Source organism: Falco rusticolus, chromosome 6 (genome assembly GCF_015220075.1).
Source record: "Falco rusticolus isolate bFalRus1 chromosome 6, bFalRus1.pri, whole genome shotgun sequence".
Classification (NCBI taxonomy): domain Eukaryota; kingdom Metazoa; phylum Chordata; class Aves; order Falconiformes; family Falconidae; genus Falco; species Falco rusticolus.
In genome coordinates this window covers 14579546-14598612 of record NC_051192.1, presented here as the reverse complement: position 1 = coordinate 14598612, position 19067 = coordinate 14579546, and positions in this window count along the sequence as shown.

Below are 19067 nucleotides of genomic sequence, written 5' to 3'. Positions count from 1 at the left end.
GGGCTTCAAACTATATCTCAGCTGAGGATTCCACTGGAAATTCTACCTTCCATATTCATAATCTCCATGTACTGTCACTATTAAAATGTCAGCATTAAATTCCTCACTCACGATTAAAAAAAAAAAAAAAAAAAAAGCCTTTACAAAGAGCAACATTTTTAACATAACTGTTTTTATTGCACTGTTTTTATTGCCTGGATCCTGTCACTAATTTATATACCTTAGAAACCACTAAAAATCTGAAAAATATATCAATTTATCCTCACTTCAAGGGAAAACTATTGCAAGGAGGAGTAGAAAGGATAAGCAGCACTTGTTTCCAGGTTCATCTTTACACTGGACTGTTAAGAAACTTTGTTCTGTTGACAACAGACTCTGTCATTCCCCCTTGCTTTCTCACTTCCACAAGCCCATGACTCCAATGATAAATGAGTCCCAAATACAAATGTCTGGGCTCAGTGCAGGAATAACTAAGCAAAGTCCTGAAGAGCGCTTGATACCTGAAGATCACATATGTTGAGCTGTTCTTCAGGATTTCCACAGGGAAGAGACAATATGGAACAAGTATGTTCCCATCCCCCAGCTTCTTTGTGTATTTAAACTCTCATGCAACGATAAATTCTTTAACCAAACACTCCCTTAGGTTGATTCCATGAAAAAAACAGCAAAAACCAATGAGCTGTCAGGTTGCAACAGCCTACTGTGCTGATCATTGCCACAGAGTAGCGTAGGTTAGAAGGGGTCCTTGCTGGACGGGTACATCACTGACGCAAATGCAACTTGTGGTCCAGCCTGTCAGGTTCCTACTGAACGGCATTCCTACGTTCCACTATACCAGTCACTTTCCCTAGTTCACTGTTATATACATGATCTTGCTGAGGTGCTCTTTGTGCCATCTTCAAAGTCATTAATTATGATGTTCAACAGTACCCATCCCACTACTGAGCCCTGAAGAAAACTGTTAGCAACTGGTCACCAGTTGCATTTCCTGCTGGTGACCGTTGTTCCGTGAGCCCAGTGGTCTTGTCAGTTTTCCACCTACCTTGCAGTCCATCCATCCAATTCACATCTCTCTGAATTTGTAGTCACCTCATCATAGTGTCACCACTGCCTTTTGTTCCCCATCTGTCTGTTCATCTGTCTCTTCTGTACCTAGATAAGATTTCTGCAGAAGGCTCTGCCTTTCTGTTCCTTGTTTTTACAGTGCTTAGCACAGTGATATATTAACATGAAAGCACAGCTCCTGAGGAGCAGAACAAAAAAAAAAAAAAACAAAAAAAAAAAAAAAAAAAGAAGAAAAATAAGAAAAAAGGAAAAGAATCCTAACAAAATTGTTGTATTTGGGCTTTTCTGTAATTGTTGAGTTTGGGCTTTTTTTTGTATTGCTTTAGGAGAACTGGAAAATGGAGCTTTGAGGTAATACAAACCAGAGCAGTAACAGTTGGTTCAGCTCATATCCAGACTTCTGAAGCATCAGTAGTTATCAGATACTCACCTTGTCTGTTGCAAAGATGCATGGCATCCTAGGAAGTCAGGAGCTGGCTTTAAATGACTCAGGATGTCTTTACCTTTAGAGTTTTCAGTTACAATTCGGTATGTGCATCTGATAAGCATTAGCACATATCTTTGTATCTGTCAGTCTCAAGGCCTGACACTGAGTTGTACCAGAAGAAAGTTTGTTTGTGCACTTTTTTCAGTCCAGTGAGGGGAAATTCCTGAAAGGTTGAGTAGTTTTTCTTGCTCAGTTACTGGCAGCCCACAACAGGCAAGTCAGAGCTCTGGGTAGCATCGAAGGAAGAAATCATCCCAGGAGTCCTTTGGCCAGATCACATGATGCTCATCTGATGCTCCAGATCCAACATGCAGTTTGGGACAACATCATTTGCTCAGCCTAATCTAAAGTTCAAAGCCTGTGACATTTCCCTGTTATTCTGCTATAACAAAAGCCTGGGTCCACTTTACCTCCTGCCAAACTAGCAGCACTAAGGGTACATCTATATTACCTAAACGCTATCAGGGCACACTCTGACCCTGAGATGATCTGACACACTCAGGTCATACCCATATTATTAAACTACCTCACCTACAAAACAAGGTGTTTGCATCATCTTGCCTATAGGAAATGGATCACAGATACTAATGTCATGAGTCAAGAGAAGAAAAAAGGCATAAATTCTACTTTTTGACATGGTATATAGGTATGTACACATTATATAGGTATAAAACCACCGAAATCAAGAGTCAAGGCTTTGAATGCACTCAGCATTGCTGATGATGCAGCTGACTTCAGCAGGGGCCATTAGCTTAATGTTGAGCACTTTTGCCTCAAACAAAACAGTTCAATACAACTATTTTGGGAGAAAATGCAGGCACAGGACTTGGGCACTTTGAAAGCCTATTCTAGGCTTCATATCTCTTCCTGTGAGAAGGAACAAATCAAATTGGTATTTGATGATACTACTTTTCTACTTAACAAGCACTATTAGGATAATAATCTACTAAAATATATAAAGAACATGAAAAGCAGAAAGCACCATTAATGTTATCTGTTGTTGTTACTATTTTACTATATAGGTATTCATTTTGGATTTTTTCCCCCAGGAAATGAAATTTAGAAGCACAGTTAAAATAGGCAAGAAAATTTGTCCGCTCTATTCTGGAAAGTTCAAGAGTAGCAAAGTGTGAGAGAATACCTATTAGTTGTTATCACTGATAACTCCTGAAACACAGGTGAGATTACAGACAACTAGATCAAATTCAGTGCCTGTATTTGAAAAATGGGGGAGGGGAAGAAGAGTTTGACACTTGTGTATGGGTTGGCTCAACATCAATTCCAAGGAAAACTCCTGGAATCTTAAATATTTTTTCTTCATTAAAATGAAGTCTAAACCTGTTTGTATCTCAATTTGTAAAATTACAGAAAATTACAAAACCTATCTGGGACAAATTTGCAAGCATAAATCAAGCCAAACCGATTAAATATCAATTTATAGTAAGCTAAAGATCTGCATGTCATACCTAGACTTCAGTATGGTTTTTGACATTTTCTTATATGAGCTTCTTGTGAACAACCTAAAGACATACAATGTAGATACGACTGTAGTAAACTGGGTGTGCTGCTGTCCATATTCACAAAGCAGTTAGTAACAGTCACAGTCAAAATAGAAAAATGTATCCAGCAGTTTTCCAGTACCTGATCTGGCTCTGTACAATATACTCATTAATGACCTGAATCATGAAACAGGTTTGCAATTGCTAGAAAGTTTGTAATTAATCCTGGTTTGAGTTTGGGGGTGGAGAGATGACCAGCTTCCTAATTGTCATTATTCATCTCTTTCCTTTAGTTTACTGTAATACAACCCAGATGATTATGGCAAGGGGAAAAAAAAAAAAAAAGTATTTTAAAATGGAATATGCAATGCTACCAAAACACAAGAGTTCAGGCTTATTCTACAAAGTATGTGTACTGTCCATTCATTATATCCTGAATAAACAAAACTGGTTTTCTGTGCTGCAATATTTTCCCCCTGAGATTTCCAAAGCACTTTTCAAACATAGCTAACCAATTTTGCAAACCCTTCATGGATATTTAAAGCTGAAGGGAACCATTTTAACCATACAGCCTTATCTCCAGCCTAATACATGAAATATATGAATACATGAAAACAGGTTCAAGCCATCCTAAATTTTTTTAAAAGAGCAGCAATTATCTGGGATTGATGTATTCATCTTCCTCTCAGGCCACCACCCTAGAATCTTCTTCTGCCATTTCCAATTTACTCAGCTGGGCACAGATTTAAGACATTGCTGACCCTGGAAGAAAACCACAGCTACGCTACAGACTGGTTTAGATTTAGGCCAGGGAGTACAGGCTCCAACTTGAAATGCAGGGGTCAAACTTCAGTAACCAGAAATAATCTTCAGAGCTTTAAAATGGCAGGGATCCAAAACTCCAGCTCTCTCCTTGGTTTGATAAATGCTGCCCAGAAGTACATCCTAGAGGGTTTTTGTGTTTTTCACATATCTGGAGGCATGCAACATCTTTGTCAGCTCCGCAAGGCAGAATGTTCCGAGCAAAAGCAAGCCCTCCCCAGCACTGAGGACCTGATCTGCCAAACTGGGGCATCTTTGAAGACACAGAGATGGGGGCTAGTGCAGTGGAATCATGATGGACAGATTCAGGAGGTGCCAGGGCCCTGTTAGTCTGTCTGATGGCCACAAGGGATTGTAAGACAGCTATGACTGTCCCGCTTTGCATGTGCTAGGAAGTGAGAGGTCCAACAGCTTTCTGCTCTCACTCCCCTTTGTATTCTCATAATCACAACTGAGAAGGTAACACAGAAGAATTTTATGTTTAGGGCAGGTTTTGAGCACAAGGGTGGGGAGCAGTATTTTTAGGAGAACTATAAAAAAGGAAAAAAAAACTTCCTGATGAATCCTGGTAAAGGACAACCTACATCAAGAAATCCCTGTTTGCCTCCATCCCTTTTCATCCCTACTGGCTTCCCTACAAATTTTCTCCTGGTTAAAGTGCTCACTGCAAGCAGAAAGGACCCCAGATTTACTTCTCGTCTGAGCTGCAGCTCTTCCGAGCACGATAGCGCTCAGTTAACACAATACCATCACACTAGATCAGGTATCATCTGCAGAGGAAAACATGCCACCTCTGGAGGCACAAATACAACTTCCTCAGCACCTGGGTGTTCTTGGAGAGCTCTTACTTACTAATTTGTTTTTTAATATATGCAGCTATTCAGCAATGGCAGAGGGGGGCCACTGGGTGTTAGAAGAATATAAGAAACCTCAGCTGAGCAGAGACACAGCTTTGAAATGGATATCAAAAGCAGCATGTCACACAAGGCTCAGAAAACTCAAAAGCCTGCTGGGATTTGTTTTCCTCACTGAGTAAATTATGTGACATGGATGGAGCGTCCCACTGGAAATCTAAGCAGGGGATTCAAACCTCAAGTCAAGGTGACAGCATGGAAAAACAAACCCAGGTATGAGAAACCTCCTCTGGTTTTGGCTATAGGTTTGAGGATTGCTTGGCTTTCCTCAGATATTATTATTGCCTCTGACGTGAATTGGTTTGGTTTTCTTGCTTCCTGTGAAGCTTGATAAGCAAAGCCCCTATGAGAGACAGTGCCTCTATCCTGAAGTGCACAGGCAAGCTCTCCTCCATGTTATTCTTACCTCTCCCAAATCCCTGTGCTGCATGTCCGTATGCACTGTGGAACAGCAGATCTGCTGCAGTAATCCCAGAGTACCTTCTGGGAAGATACTGATATTTCCCACTACCTGTTTCCTTTCCAGGCTCAAACAAGAAAGTGAAAAACCAAGGAAAACTTAAAAATCAGCCAGCCTTGCTGTGGATACACACCTGGGACTCCTATAGCCTTAAGTGGGATGTGTTTGTGCATATCTGAAGCCATAAGAAGATCCTTCAGTAATTGTGAGATGAGTTTGTACTGCAGAGCTTTAATACAGAGTCAAACTTGGATACAAATGCTCAAATTAGGCAAATCCAAGAGTTTTGTTTTGGCTTATTAGACAACTAGAAGGCTGCTAGAAGGTTTCCAAAGTCTGGAGGTGTTTGAGGCAAGGAGTTGCTTGCTTCAATCCTAGCAATGTGGGAGAAAGAAGGGAGAGCCTTGGTTTTAATGCCCCTGTAGTCCCCATTTTACCTGTGACTGGAAGCAGAAATGCTGTGCTGTGCCACAAAAATGGTCTTTGCATTCAATTTCATCTTGAGATGGGATGTAGCAACCCTGCAAAACACAGAGGAAAACTCAACCAAACATTTTCAACCCCCTAAAGACTTTCAGGTTCAGTTCAAGGCTTTGTCAAAGACTTTGGGTCACTTCTGATTTTATCCAACTCTATTTGCCCAGCCCTAATTGCAACAGCACATCTGGAAATGCTACAGCTAAGGCCCTGCCAGCACTTTCATTATAAACCCTCCTGTTTTCAGGGTTTTGTAACTTTTCCTGAAAAAAAATGCAACAGCAGAAGGGCTGAAACTTGATACAAAAAATTCTCAGCTGGGGAGCAATTTTTTTGTGTGTGTGTGTGTTGCAATATTTCAAGGAAATCAAATCAAACCACTTTGAAAATAAGAAAATAATTTGTAGAAAAGGGTGGAAAGGTAGAAAAGCATTTTCTTGAGCTTTCTTTTTCGTGTATTTGAAGCACACAGGAAAAAAATATTGCAGCTATAAGCCATTTTTCAACCCTGACCTGTGGCTTGACTTGGATTAAAGACTTTGGATGACTGTTTCGAATGACAGCAAGGACTGCAAAGAAAAAGAACATTTTCCCACAGCACCTGCTTGGAAATGGCTCTGAGGGGCAAGAAGCATCAGTGTGTGCCCATCCTTTGGTGCAAGCCAATGAGAGAATATCTGGAAACTCTGGGATCATCCAGGACGTCTAGTGCTTAATAAAGGATGTGGGCTTGCTTGGAAGTACTACTTGACAGAGGAATCTCTACAGTAAGATCCTGCAGATATGGAGAGAAGCACAGAGATGTCTTCCTAGACAATCCTTCCTGGGTTTTGCTCCAAAGCCCCTGGCTGAGTGCAGCTCTCAGTGACAAGCAAGGCCTGCTTGTGATAAACACTGAGTATGTCCACAGGATGAGACTAATTCTGAGGTTAAGATAAACACCTATGAGTAGGTGTCTAAGATCACATCATAGGTAGTGCAGATCTATCCTACAAGATGAAATGCCTTGGTTAGCCAAGGGAAACACACAAAGACTGTTCAACAGGGCATGGGTTTTGCTGGACCAGCGTCTGAGATAGCCTAAAATATTTCAGTAGTGCCATCCTAAAGTATCTCAAGTAGCACTAGGCAGCTGAATCACATGATATGTATATATTTACTACGAGTTGAAGCACTTATTGGACTCCATTGGTTTCATTAACCATGTCAACTTTGTATGCTCTAACTTCAGTGGGAAGTCAGACGCCTACATGTAGATAACCAGAAGACCCCAGAGTCTCCACCAAGCCCACTGCATCAGTAACCACATCATCAATGAGCTCTTTTAATCACTTCGTCTCTAAAAGCAGTAGAAAGGAGTGCAGCCTTTTGCTCGTAGCCACTGCCTAGACACAGCATATGATAAAAATACTTGAAAAAATTATTACTGCAGCTGACCCTTGATCCATATATCAGGTTCATCACCACCAAAATCATGTGAACATATGGCTGAATTATTGCATTGTACCAAGCTATGGGACAGATTCTAACCCAGGTGTCTGAAGACATGTGGCATAAAATGTTACCTGCAAGCAACCCTCTCCCGGTTGCCTACTGACAGCCCAACTGAGTAGCAGACAAGGGTCCAGCCAAATACATTGTCTACTCCATCTCTTTACAATTGACCAGACACACATTGACTGTAACAGAAGCTTGGATACATATGAGCAGTAAATTACATATTTTAGTCTGAAGCTTATTCAAATTAGTCATGTTGTGGAGATGACTACAATGCTCACCCACAGCATCCAGCAGCTTATGCAACAGAGCTTCAACCTCTTTCACTGCAAGCTGAACTGTGTTGCATTATATCACATTTGCAGCAAATACAGTCAGCTGTGGCAGCTCAGCTGGCCCATTGTAGCTTGCAAAAGTGTGGCAATTTGTTTGCATCCCCGAGCCTTAACTCCTAAACTGTTCAGATGCGAACAGCCAATTTGCATTCTAGCCAAATCAGACAACGACACTTAAATTCTAACGTAGACTGATGAGAACTTGATGGAAGAGGATATTTTTTATTACAGTTTTTTAAGCCTGTCCCTCATCTAGATGGAGCTGAAAGCACTGTGGAAACGTACTGGGAATTGTTTTCATTACACAACCAGCCTGGCTAAAATCAGAATCCTTTTGACATGTCTTCACTCGGTTGAACCAAATTGGAAACTTTAGGCTTGGTGACTAAAATTGCACAGGTGCAAAACTGTTCACTTCTGGAACAGTAGTCACAATTCAGGTCACCTGTGATCATGAAAGTTGAACTGGAAATAAGGATGGTGCAGAGAAGAGCACTGGGATCATCTAAGGAATGTGGAACTTCATCCATGGGAGAAGAGGTATCAGAATCAGAAGCTGAAAGATGATATGACTATTTAAACTACAGGATGATTTTGGCATAAGGACAGATGGGTATTAACTGCCCATGAATAAATCTCATATGGACATTAGAAGATAGTTTCAAACTGTCAGAAGAGTGAGGTTTTGAAGCAGCCTTCCCATAGGAGTAGTTATGGCAAGAAACCTAACCACTTTCATGAAGGAGCACACTAAATTTATGAACAGATTATGTTATGTGGGAGGCTGTAGTAGCATGTGGCTGGATTTGATGATCCACAAGACTCCTTTCAGGCTACTTCAGAGAAAATTTTAGAATTTAATTTTCAAATTGCCTTTATACTTTCTGCATGTAGTCCTGAGGGTAGAGGTACTCTCACTTTGCAGACTCTTTTTTTGTGTTATTTCTGCCTTGGACAAATAAAGGAGGTAATTGGAAAACCACAGGAAAAGCTGATTTTGTGACATTATAGACAGCAAAATGAACAGATAAGGTAAAAGAAATCAGTCCATGTGCCCCTATGGGCTGATTAACATTCTTTGCAAGCTTTTAGTAATAGACCCTCAGGAACACCTATTTTCATTTTGTCTTAATAAAACCTGGCCAATGTGTACCAGACTTACATGCTACATACAGACAATGAGCACACAAATTAATTCACAATTCAAAGCATGTCAGTGTTATGAAAAGCAGCACAGAGAAGAAATATCTGGGAAAGAATCAAATGAGCTAGTTCCAGAAATGAAGGTGTTATAGCTGTATTAGCCCAGGGCTTAGCCCAGGACAGTTGGATTACTGAGGGGCAGAGCTAATCATTCTGGAATGAAATCTAGTTCACTTAAATCCCACTGATGTCACAGAGAACAAACCAGTCCATACATTTTCCTGGGCTGTTCATTATACAGGCTCATAAGTTCATTAAACACACCATTATTTCATCAGAAATTTTTCTAGACTCTTCAATGTATCAATCAAATTCTGCTGTGAGCAAAGTTCTAGCCTTTCCTAAGCCTACGTGACTTCATCTCCACCTAAGTCTCCTAGAGAGGGCTTTAAAGTCAGAAGTAGTGTGGACGATGATACGGTAGCATCCGCCCTCCTCCTAAGAGTCTAAAAGCTGTAGAAACTGGAAGATGTTGCTTCCAGGGAAAATGAACTCACATTTTCCACAATATTTTGACCAGGACACCACAAACAATTTTTTTTTTTCCTAGTCAGTTGTGGAGCAGGAGACAGACAGACAGACAGAAAAAAGGACAACAGTCTAGTGGTTAGAGAAAGAGCAGGGATGTCATATCCTGCCCCTTCTAACAATGCGACTGGTGTATTCCAGGACACACAGTACTCTGGGTTTAATGAGGAAAGGGAGACTGCATCATGCCTGGCTTTGACTTTGTGATGAGGGAACCCTTATGGGCAACAGAGAGCCAAACATCCTCGAGGCTGTGTAGACCCCAGGACCAGGGTCTTGGGGAGACTGTCAGACGTGACATCGTTATTATATAAAATCTGGACACATGGCTCCTCTTCATTTTGCATTCCTCATGAGAACATGGTGGGCGGCCTGGGTCCTACACAGTTGCCATCCCCTATAGTTTACTCCTGCTTATTTGCACTCTCAGAGGAAGAGATACATGGTTAATCAAAATAGGTTGTCCTCTGTAGGTCTTTAGAAGTAGTTCTCTCTCTCTCCATTAGCTACGTAGGAATTACAGACTTATTTTTGGTACACCTTTTGGAGGCAAGTACTGAATTTTTCATCCTGCAATACACAGACTGAGCTGACTGAATTTTGGGGTCCATATCACCCAGGTTCTACAGGATCCTGGATCTCAGCTGTTGTCTCTACATAACTCAGCAGCTAGCAGCTGTCCATGGTGTAAACAGCCCCCATGAGTCACCATGAAATAACAGCTTTCAGGCTACTTGGAGACTCCAACTCAAAGCAACACACTGTCCCAGACCTGAGCAACAAGATTATTTACATCTGTTTGAAATATAAAAGAAAGGGCAACTAGCTAATTCAAGAGCATGAATGTACAAAATAGAATGGAAAAGACCGTTCACTCAGTGGCGTGGCCTCTGATCATTGCTCCCCGGTTGTAGCCTGCCAACTTTGCTACCTGAGCATTACTCAGGAACAAGATCCAGGAAGCAGCATAGCCAAGCGAAGGTGTTCCATAAACAACTCTTTCTGTTTAAACCATCACTTTTGCCATTTTGGTCTACTTTTGATCACTGTGTAAGACCTCGATCTATTTCATGAAGATGTGCACCTCCATTCAACATACACGGTTATATCTGCTGGCTGGCAAAGTGCTAAGGACCTTCATGAAATGCGAGGCGCTTACAACTCACTATGTCACTTCTCATCTGCCCCTCATTTTGCCTCCACCAGATTTGTCAAATGCGATTTTCTGTTCCAGGAACTCTCTCAATTCTTTCATATCAGCTCATATTTTTCCAGATGTTTTGTGATCTCATCCTCTATTAATGTCTCCAAGACTTTGCCTACTGTCAAAATCAAACTTTATTGCAAACCTGTAACTCCCTGATTTCACCTTAGTCCTCTTTGTGTGGAATGGGTTTACATTTGCACTGTTCTTGTCCCTTAGTACTTCTTCCTGTTACAATAATCTAGTAAGTATTCTTTACTTGAACAGTATCCTCTTCCATCATCTCTTTCATGAGATTCAGGTGTGACCAGCCGAGCCCTACAGCTGTCTCCTCTTTCCAGTAATTTATTTTTTTTTTTTTAAAGATTGAGCCTCAAATTTCTTTGCCTTTCAGAATATTTTGTTTTAATTTCTGGCACTGTATTTTGTTTCTTCCTGGAGACCTACTTATCACTGATGGTAGAAGACTAGGGCTGAAGTAATGGTGATGCATTAGCTAAAATAATCCACAGGCTGACCGTTGTTTATAGAGCTTTTTATGTCCAGACAAGACTGGTAATGATAAAAGATAATGAACATCAGGTGTCTTCTTACTGCTTTACATGCTAGTGAAAAACTGTTCAGTTTACTGGAACTTTTATCTGGAATACCAGATCTGGCAAATTTTTCAGAAGTTCTGTGGTCATGGCGTGATGGAGGAATATGCTCAAACGGATGAGATGATCACAACTAAGGGATACAGTAGCTGTGAATCAGCTAATTTGCACACCATGAATGTGTCCAGACCCACAAGGAAACCACATAACAGATTGGCATTGAGACATGCCCTCTTCCTATCCCAGAGATGAGAAACCTTGGGCCAGTCCTGGGCTAGAGGCGTGACTTGAGTCCAGGCACCCTGCAGTCCCCTAACATCCCCAAAATATGCCACTTACTTTGGAAACATCTTGCAGAATGTAATAATAACTAAACCCATGGGGACTACATAATTGCTTCAAAAACCCTGAGCAGTCAAGGAATTGTAAGCCCCATTTGTAATCCACCCTGTAAAATTTTGTGAACAAGATATAATTCCATTTTAAGATTATGTGCAGTATTAAGACAGCTAGCTGTAGTGATATAAAACTTAAACATTTTTTTTCCATAAAGAAAAACTTCATTTTAAAGCCAAAGGCTGACAGTCTAGTCATTGGGTGGGCTCATAATTCCTCAAACCAGGCAAGGACCCTTTTTCATCAGGCCAGTCAGAAGCTTCACACAAGGAAAATGGTTCGACTAGATGCAGGGATGCTTGTGTAAACCAGGGACTGGCCAGCCCTGCACAAATCTTGTTTGCTCTGTCCATTTTCTTTGACTAACAGCAGGGTTTAGATATTCATGGTCTCAGTTTAGCAACTTTCATGTGGTTCCAAAGAGGAGTGAGCTGGAGGCAAGGAGATTGCCTTGCTATGAGGGAGCATAAGTGTTTCTAACATTCAGGTGCCCAATTAACTTCACAAAACCTGAATTCCTCCCTCAAAGCCCTCCAGGACACATGGGTAGTTATCACTGTCTTTGTCATTGCTTTGTTGCCTCAGTAGAAGAGGTATCGGGGTCACACAGAGTCCAATAACAGAGTCAACTCTGCCTGGCCACAGACTTGAACAGTTCACATGGACTGAGGTCCTGTACCATGGAATTTAGGGATCACAAGTGTCAGAGATGTAGGACTATGCTTGATTCATTGCTGCTCTGTTTTGTTGGAAATTTCCACAAGGACTTACACAAGGGGATTTTTTTTTGGTTGGTTTTTTTTGTTTGTTTATATGCCTCTTCTCCTCTCCACCCAACCAGCATGAGGTTCCTAATATAGGTCTGAGGTTCCTAATATAGCTTTGACTCTCTCATCTTCATATTCCACCTGAAAAATGGGAATAATAATGCTGTCCTTTATGGGCATGATTTAAAAAAAAAGAGAGGGCTGTAAACTACCACTTAAGGTAATGGGGTGTGATGGCGATTCGGTACCGATAGACATAAATAACCAGCAGATGAGACCCCACAGACATTAAGTTTTTAGTAAATTATTTGGACAATTTAGGTTATTCTACCACTCAAATCAGGGACCAAGTTTCCTTGGTTGGCAGTAGGGTAAGAATTGTGTTACAGATAAGTGTCCTTGAGTAAGAGCCCCATATATCTCCAAGCATTAGACATTTTTAGCACATGAGCTATACAGAGAGTTGAAACTAGTGATAACTTCCCTTCTTGCTGAGTTTGTGCAAACATTTCCTGAAGCTTTCAATTTTACCACAATAGAAGCCTTTTAAAGCTTAAATAGGGATAACTTGAATTATTAGCTTCAGTCCCCTAGCCCGACCACAAGCACGTCTGAAGCAGCAAATGCTGATAACACACTGCGACGACTACATTCTCCTCACACATATCCACAAAATAAGCTGATACTCACGATTACCACCAAGTAGGAAATCACTGGGTTGCTGGGACTGTTGCCCCCAAATAACCTTTCAGTTTCTTTCCAGCATTTTTTGCCTGACCATTTCAATGTACAACTCAGTTTCTCAGTGAATCCACAGGTCAGATGCTTGTTAACAGATATTGATGGCACCCTACTGAATTGAGTGGCTCTCTGCAATGACCAGCAGCAGCAGATTTGGACCTTTGCGAGTGAACTTCAGCTGCAGAGGCTTCCTCACTTACACTCTTGGCATGCAAGAGTGGCCTTGGAAGCCAACCCATCGATTTCACCTTCAGCACTGCACAGCCAAAGGGACCCCACAAGTACAGGAGCACAGGTTGTAAAGCAAAGACCTCTTTCCTTCCACGTGTGAGCAGAGCAGTATATGGTTCCAGCTGAAGCCCCGCAGCACTTTTATAACTCAGTGAACCTTATGCTTCCTCACCTGCTTCTGGCAAGAGTTTCAAAATACATCTTTAGATCACGCCTTCCCTCTTTGCTACAACAGAGCAGAGTTATAGTTGATGGCCTTCTGTCACCCCAAGAGGGCCGACGGTGTGAATCTTCCTTCCTCCTCCCTTCTCCCATGGAAAGTCTGCAGCTTGCAGCAGAGCTCACATTGCGTTTTGTACTGTCACCAGTTTTCTGATGATTTGTCATCCATACCTGCCTCCACGCTGACAGTTCTCCTCCAGTTTCTATCAGAGACTAGCTGTGGCATTCTCCTCCCATCTGTATATAAGCTGTTAGAAAATGCTGGTTAGTCCTTGAGATACCTCACTGCTACCCCGCGTCCTGGCCCAACAGTTCCCTTTCTGGTACTCAGTTACCTCCCCTTCACTTTTGCTGTCCAAACTTCCATCTTATCCACCTGAACTTGCATCTGCTCACATGACCTGACAGGAAAAAGATGTCAACAAAGACTTGGTGGATTTCTTACTTTCGGCTTGAGTCAAGCAAAGAGATTTGGTCAAGGAGCCAACCCTGATTCCTTGAAGGCCACTGTAGATTTATATGCACCTCTGTGTCCAGGCAGCTGGGGGATATCAGAGCCACATTGTAGCCCCCTATGTCACCCATGATTAGTTATCCCTTTTCCACAGAGGTTTCCACATACCATCCTAGATTAGCCACAGGCTGGACACTGATATCCTGCAATGCAGAGCTCTGACCTTGTTAGTCCCACATTTTATCAGCCTCTTCCAACAACAACATAGTCAACAAAGCAGCCCTTCCACTCCCACCCACCAGATCTCATTACAGGTTTTATATCTCCAGCTGCCTGTCTCCAGTGGCTTTATAATGTACAGGTGAATGTGTGGTATGGGTGGCCTTTCCATGATGGGTGATGAGGAACCAGGCACTGAGCACCCACAGTGAAATTCCTGTGTTTCAGCTGTGCAAGCACAAAACAAGGAAGGTCCCAACTCCAGAAGCAGTGTGTGAGCTGACACACTCCATCAGACATTTCTCCGTTTCCCAAGGTTTTGTTTTCTCTGGAGGTTACTTCTTTTGCATGCTCACTTTCTATCACATAATTTCCTTTATGACTTGCTGCTCTGTTGTGCCCATGCAGCTTTACACTTGAAGGGGAAGGGCTTCTAAAGAGTTTCAGCTCACATTTCCGTAAGTTTTCTCCCATGGGGACAAATGGAGCTGGTGTGTGTGATTCTTTAACATGTTTTACCAAGCTCAGCTCATGCTGTGACAATTAGGTCACCATGCTAAACTTTTTGTGGTCATAAGCAAAGGGTAGCTAAAAGACACGGTGGTAAACTAGCTTCTTTCAGCCAAATCAAGCTTCATTAAGCAATTATTTGATGCTCCTGGGGATTCTTAGTTAGCCACTTACATCTTCTTCTAGAGCTTTGAAAGGAGTTGGGATTTTGATAAGCTACTGCATATTAATAAAAATGTCTTATGGAAAGCTTTGCTTTATCATTTCCCAACTATGTGAGTGGTCCTAAGACTCCAAATTCCTTACATGCTCCAGGAGAGCTAAGTGGAACTGACTTTTGGTGGCTTTAGGACATAAACAAAGTCTTGATAACCAGATTTTCAAAGGTGAAGTAAATGATCCAACTGTAAAGTCTTAATCCATTCACATGCTAGGGAATGGGAAAGCTTTCATTTCAACTGAGCAGAGTAAGAGAGGGTTTTCGTACTTGAATATTTTGTCTTTTATGTAATTTTCCAAAGAAAGAAAAAAAAAAAGGTATTTTCCAAACAATATCTAAAAATGTTTGCCTTTTTTTTGTTCTTTTTTTTGTCCCCCCAGATAGACTCTCTAATAATCATCTCTATCATAAGCATTTCCTTTCTGTCCTAAAGAATGATGGATGCATTTAAAACATTTCTAGAGAACTGCTACGAAAACAATGGGACTAACAGGAATGACTGAATAGGTTTGTTTAAGTCTCAGCAGGACACAGCATCCGTAGTGCAGAAAAGCAAGGAGAAAAGTACCTACAATTGTAATATTTAACTTTAAGAATTGAATCACTTCAAAATGGGGAGGCCAGGGTTTTTCAAGACATAGAAAAGCACAGCTACAAGGATGAAATGACTGCAGTTGCTATGGAGATTTTAAGGATGAGATACTATGATGATTTATGATATTGATCAACTAAAATTCTCACTAAAATTTCATTTGATTTTATCCCCTTTAAAAGATCAGAAGCTTTTTATAAAGGAAGGAAAAAAAGAAGAACATACTATGTTAGGTTAAATATGAAACATTAATAAAGCAGGTCAAGCAATAATTTGAAGAACTCCATGCCAAAACCATTAAAAAACATCTTAATAAAAACATTTCAAATACTTTTCTTTGAAAACCAGTCTGTCAGAGAGTCTGAAGAAGTAACAGTTGATTCAAAGAAAAGCCAGTTCTTAGGCAAGATAAGACCACAGCAGAAAAGCTAAATACATTTTCTTTTTTGAGAAGCAGTGAGAGGTTCTTGCAACAAAACTTTCCTTTGTGGTAGATTAAGCTCAAGAACTGTGTTAAGATGAAATGTTATTAGCAGAAATTTTGAACAAGCCAATAAAATTTAACAGTAAGAAACGGCCAAGATCACATGTCGTTCACTCATGAGTTCTGAAGAAATTCACTCACAAAGCAGCAAACCAAATCATGGTATGAAAGCTGTCTCTTATATAAGACCGTGTACTAGATAGGAAGAAGACAGCAACTATAAAGTCATCTTTTTATTTAAAGCTCCAAACATGATCTTGGGAATGCTGGATAATGCTCAACCTTCTCTTCAATGGACAGTGGTGGACATTGTATTAAATAGAATTAGTAGACATAGGTAGATCTGAGACAAGGAGGACAGCATCTCATCTCTAAAAAGTTAGGAGTCATAAACTTCTTAGAAACCTTTGAAGGAGTAAAAGGGGATGTAGAGTATGGGGAACCAGTCAGACTACTTGGACTTCTCAAAAGCTGTCAACAAAATCCCACAGCAAAGTACTTTTGAGAAATTAACCTTTCCTGGTGTAGGAGGAAGTATCTTGACATAGATTAACAGTTGAAAGGAAACAAACTAAGGACTGAAATAAATAGCTGGCTTTAATAATGATTCTCAACAGAGAGAAGATTTAAGACTTGTGCTGTTCAATTTATTTGTAGATGATCTAGGAAAAGATCAAAGTGACCAAGTAATGGTTTATCCAAGGTCATCAAAACTGAAATGTATTCGTGAAAGAGAGTGACCAGATACTAAAGTGACAAATTAAATGCAATGTCAATAAAAAAAAGATTGGACACATATAGAAAAATATGACTGAGTTATATCCAATAATGGAGTATAAATTCACTTTTACCATCCAGGAATGCCATCTGAGTCATCACAGTTAGCTGTCTGTAAGTCACACCTACACGACGTCATGTCAGATAAAATGCATATTAGGAATTCTTAGGAAAAGAAATGTCAAAAAAGCAGAAAGTTGTTTATAAAATTGTATATAAGTTCGTCAACTTCTAAACGGAGCCACATAGATTTAGTTGCTTCATTTGCATTTTCATTTTGAGGGAGATGAGTGGTGATGAATTTTGCTACATTTGAAGTGCAGGAGACTGATGTCTGACAGTCACAAAATAGCGATGCTGACCTTTCCTCTATGGACCCTTTACTTTGGCAAAGTGGGCAGTGCCAAGGGGTGTACCAGGTTTGGAGGTGCTCCTTTGCCATCCTGCCTGGACTCCCAGGTATGAAGGCAGTCATTATTATTATTTTATGGGGAAGGAATTTTGTCATGTGGCTAAAGCAAGAAGCCATCTGAATCTTGTTCCTTGTTTTGCCACTCCCTTAACATCAGATTTTGCTTAAATTTCTGTGCCTTATTTTCAGGGTACAAAATGGCCTTTTCCATGGGGTTCCTGGGATGCTTATCTAATGACTCTTTGCAAAGCTGTTGGAAACTTGAATATTAAAAGTGCAAAGAATTAGAGGTCATTAATATTAGCTAATGCCCTTGCCCCATATAACAATTTAACTTTGGAAAGTCAAGTCTCCATAAAAGAGAAACCCTTCTTTGTACTCGGTGGGGATGGATTATGATCATTCTAGGACTCTAGCTATGTTTGTTGGCATAAACTTAGAGAAGTTTCAAACAGCCAAAGTAAAAATAAATCTTATTATTGTACATTTATACTAAGCAGGGTTCACAGTTTCTTCTTTATTTTTTTTAGATTGCTATTTTGATTTTTTTCCCCTGGAAAACAAATACTGGAATATAATGTTATTTTAACTTTGAAATTTATGGTCTTCCTGACAACAGGTAGTCACAGTTGCATTCTTGCAAAAGAAAACAAAATTAAAAATATAGACACAGGAAATAAAATTAATTTTAAAATATATGAAAACATTTATTCTGTGCATCAGCCCAAGTGAACAGACAAGTCTCTGACTGATACCCACCACAGACTAGAGTTTCTTGAATTGATTGATTAATAGGACAGAAATGAGGAGGTGTGAATTTATTTTGGACTTCAACGGGGTTGAAAAAGGTTTGGCACAGTTCAGCTGGGCTTAATCTGCATTTTAAAGTCTATGAGCAGTGACCACCTACTGGCACCCTTCAATGTGTTAGGTCCCATAGAAAGGAAACATTTTGCACCAGACTTCATTTCAGCTAATGTTCCTGGATTTATAAAGGTACTAAAAAGGTAACAGCAATCTGATTTCAAACTAACAAAATACCCCTTTTCCCCTAGCGGGATCAAAACTCAACAGAAGAGTCAAGGCAGGAGGAGGAGGGTAGGTGGGATCGGAGAAACAATTTCTCATTGTTTGGAGGTAGATTGTCCATGAGGCGATGTTACCCTTAAAATAAATTTAAATTCCTTTGGGGTGTTTTCACCATTAAGCATCAAGATTTTCATTTAACTGCGTGAAAGGTAGTAAAGAAGTAATAAATAACAGTTCAAATGGGAAAAAGCTGCAGACGAGAAAAAAAAAATGCTGAAATGCCGAGAATTTTATCTGAGCTAAAAAAAATGGAAGCAGAAAGATCTCACTGTATTCTGCAGAAAGGATAATTAAAAACAAAGACGTCTTTTAAGACAGAGCAAACATTACCCACCATCTCCTTTTTCTGGCGAAGCCAGGAAACACCCTCTGAAGTAAAATAACCATAACAAGAAAAGGCATCTTCTTGAAGAAACTTGACTCATAGTTTACTGCTTTATAAGCAGTTCAATAGAAAGATGTTCCACGCCAAGGCAACAAGTCAAGAATCCACATTTTTAATGCTAGTTTAGTCTCCTATGTGATTATTTTTACAACATCTGCAATTAAAGACAGATTTTTCAGCTCCCTGATTGTGACCGGATAGAGAAGGGTTTGATGTGCAAACACACACACACAGAGGGGAGGAAAACGCCACCTCTCCCTGTAATGGTCTTCATTAAAAACAGCTTTGCCCAGCTTCTGTTTTATTTCATTTTGATGATTGAAATTTTCCTCATGTAGTAGTAGGTGGTGTATTTTTTCTTCCTTCACTGGTCAGAAGGAAAACTCTGACAGTCCAGCATCTTCAGCCATTTGGTCAGAAAATTTTCGGAGGAAGGATGGGGCTGGGATGGAAAGGAGAATGGCAAGTCAAAACACTCAGC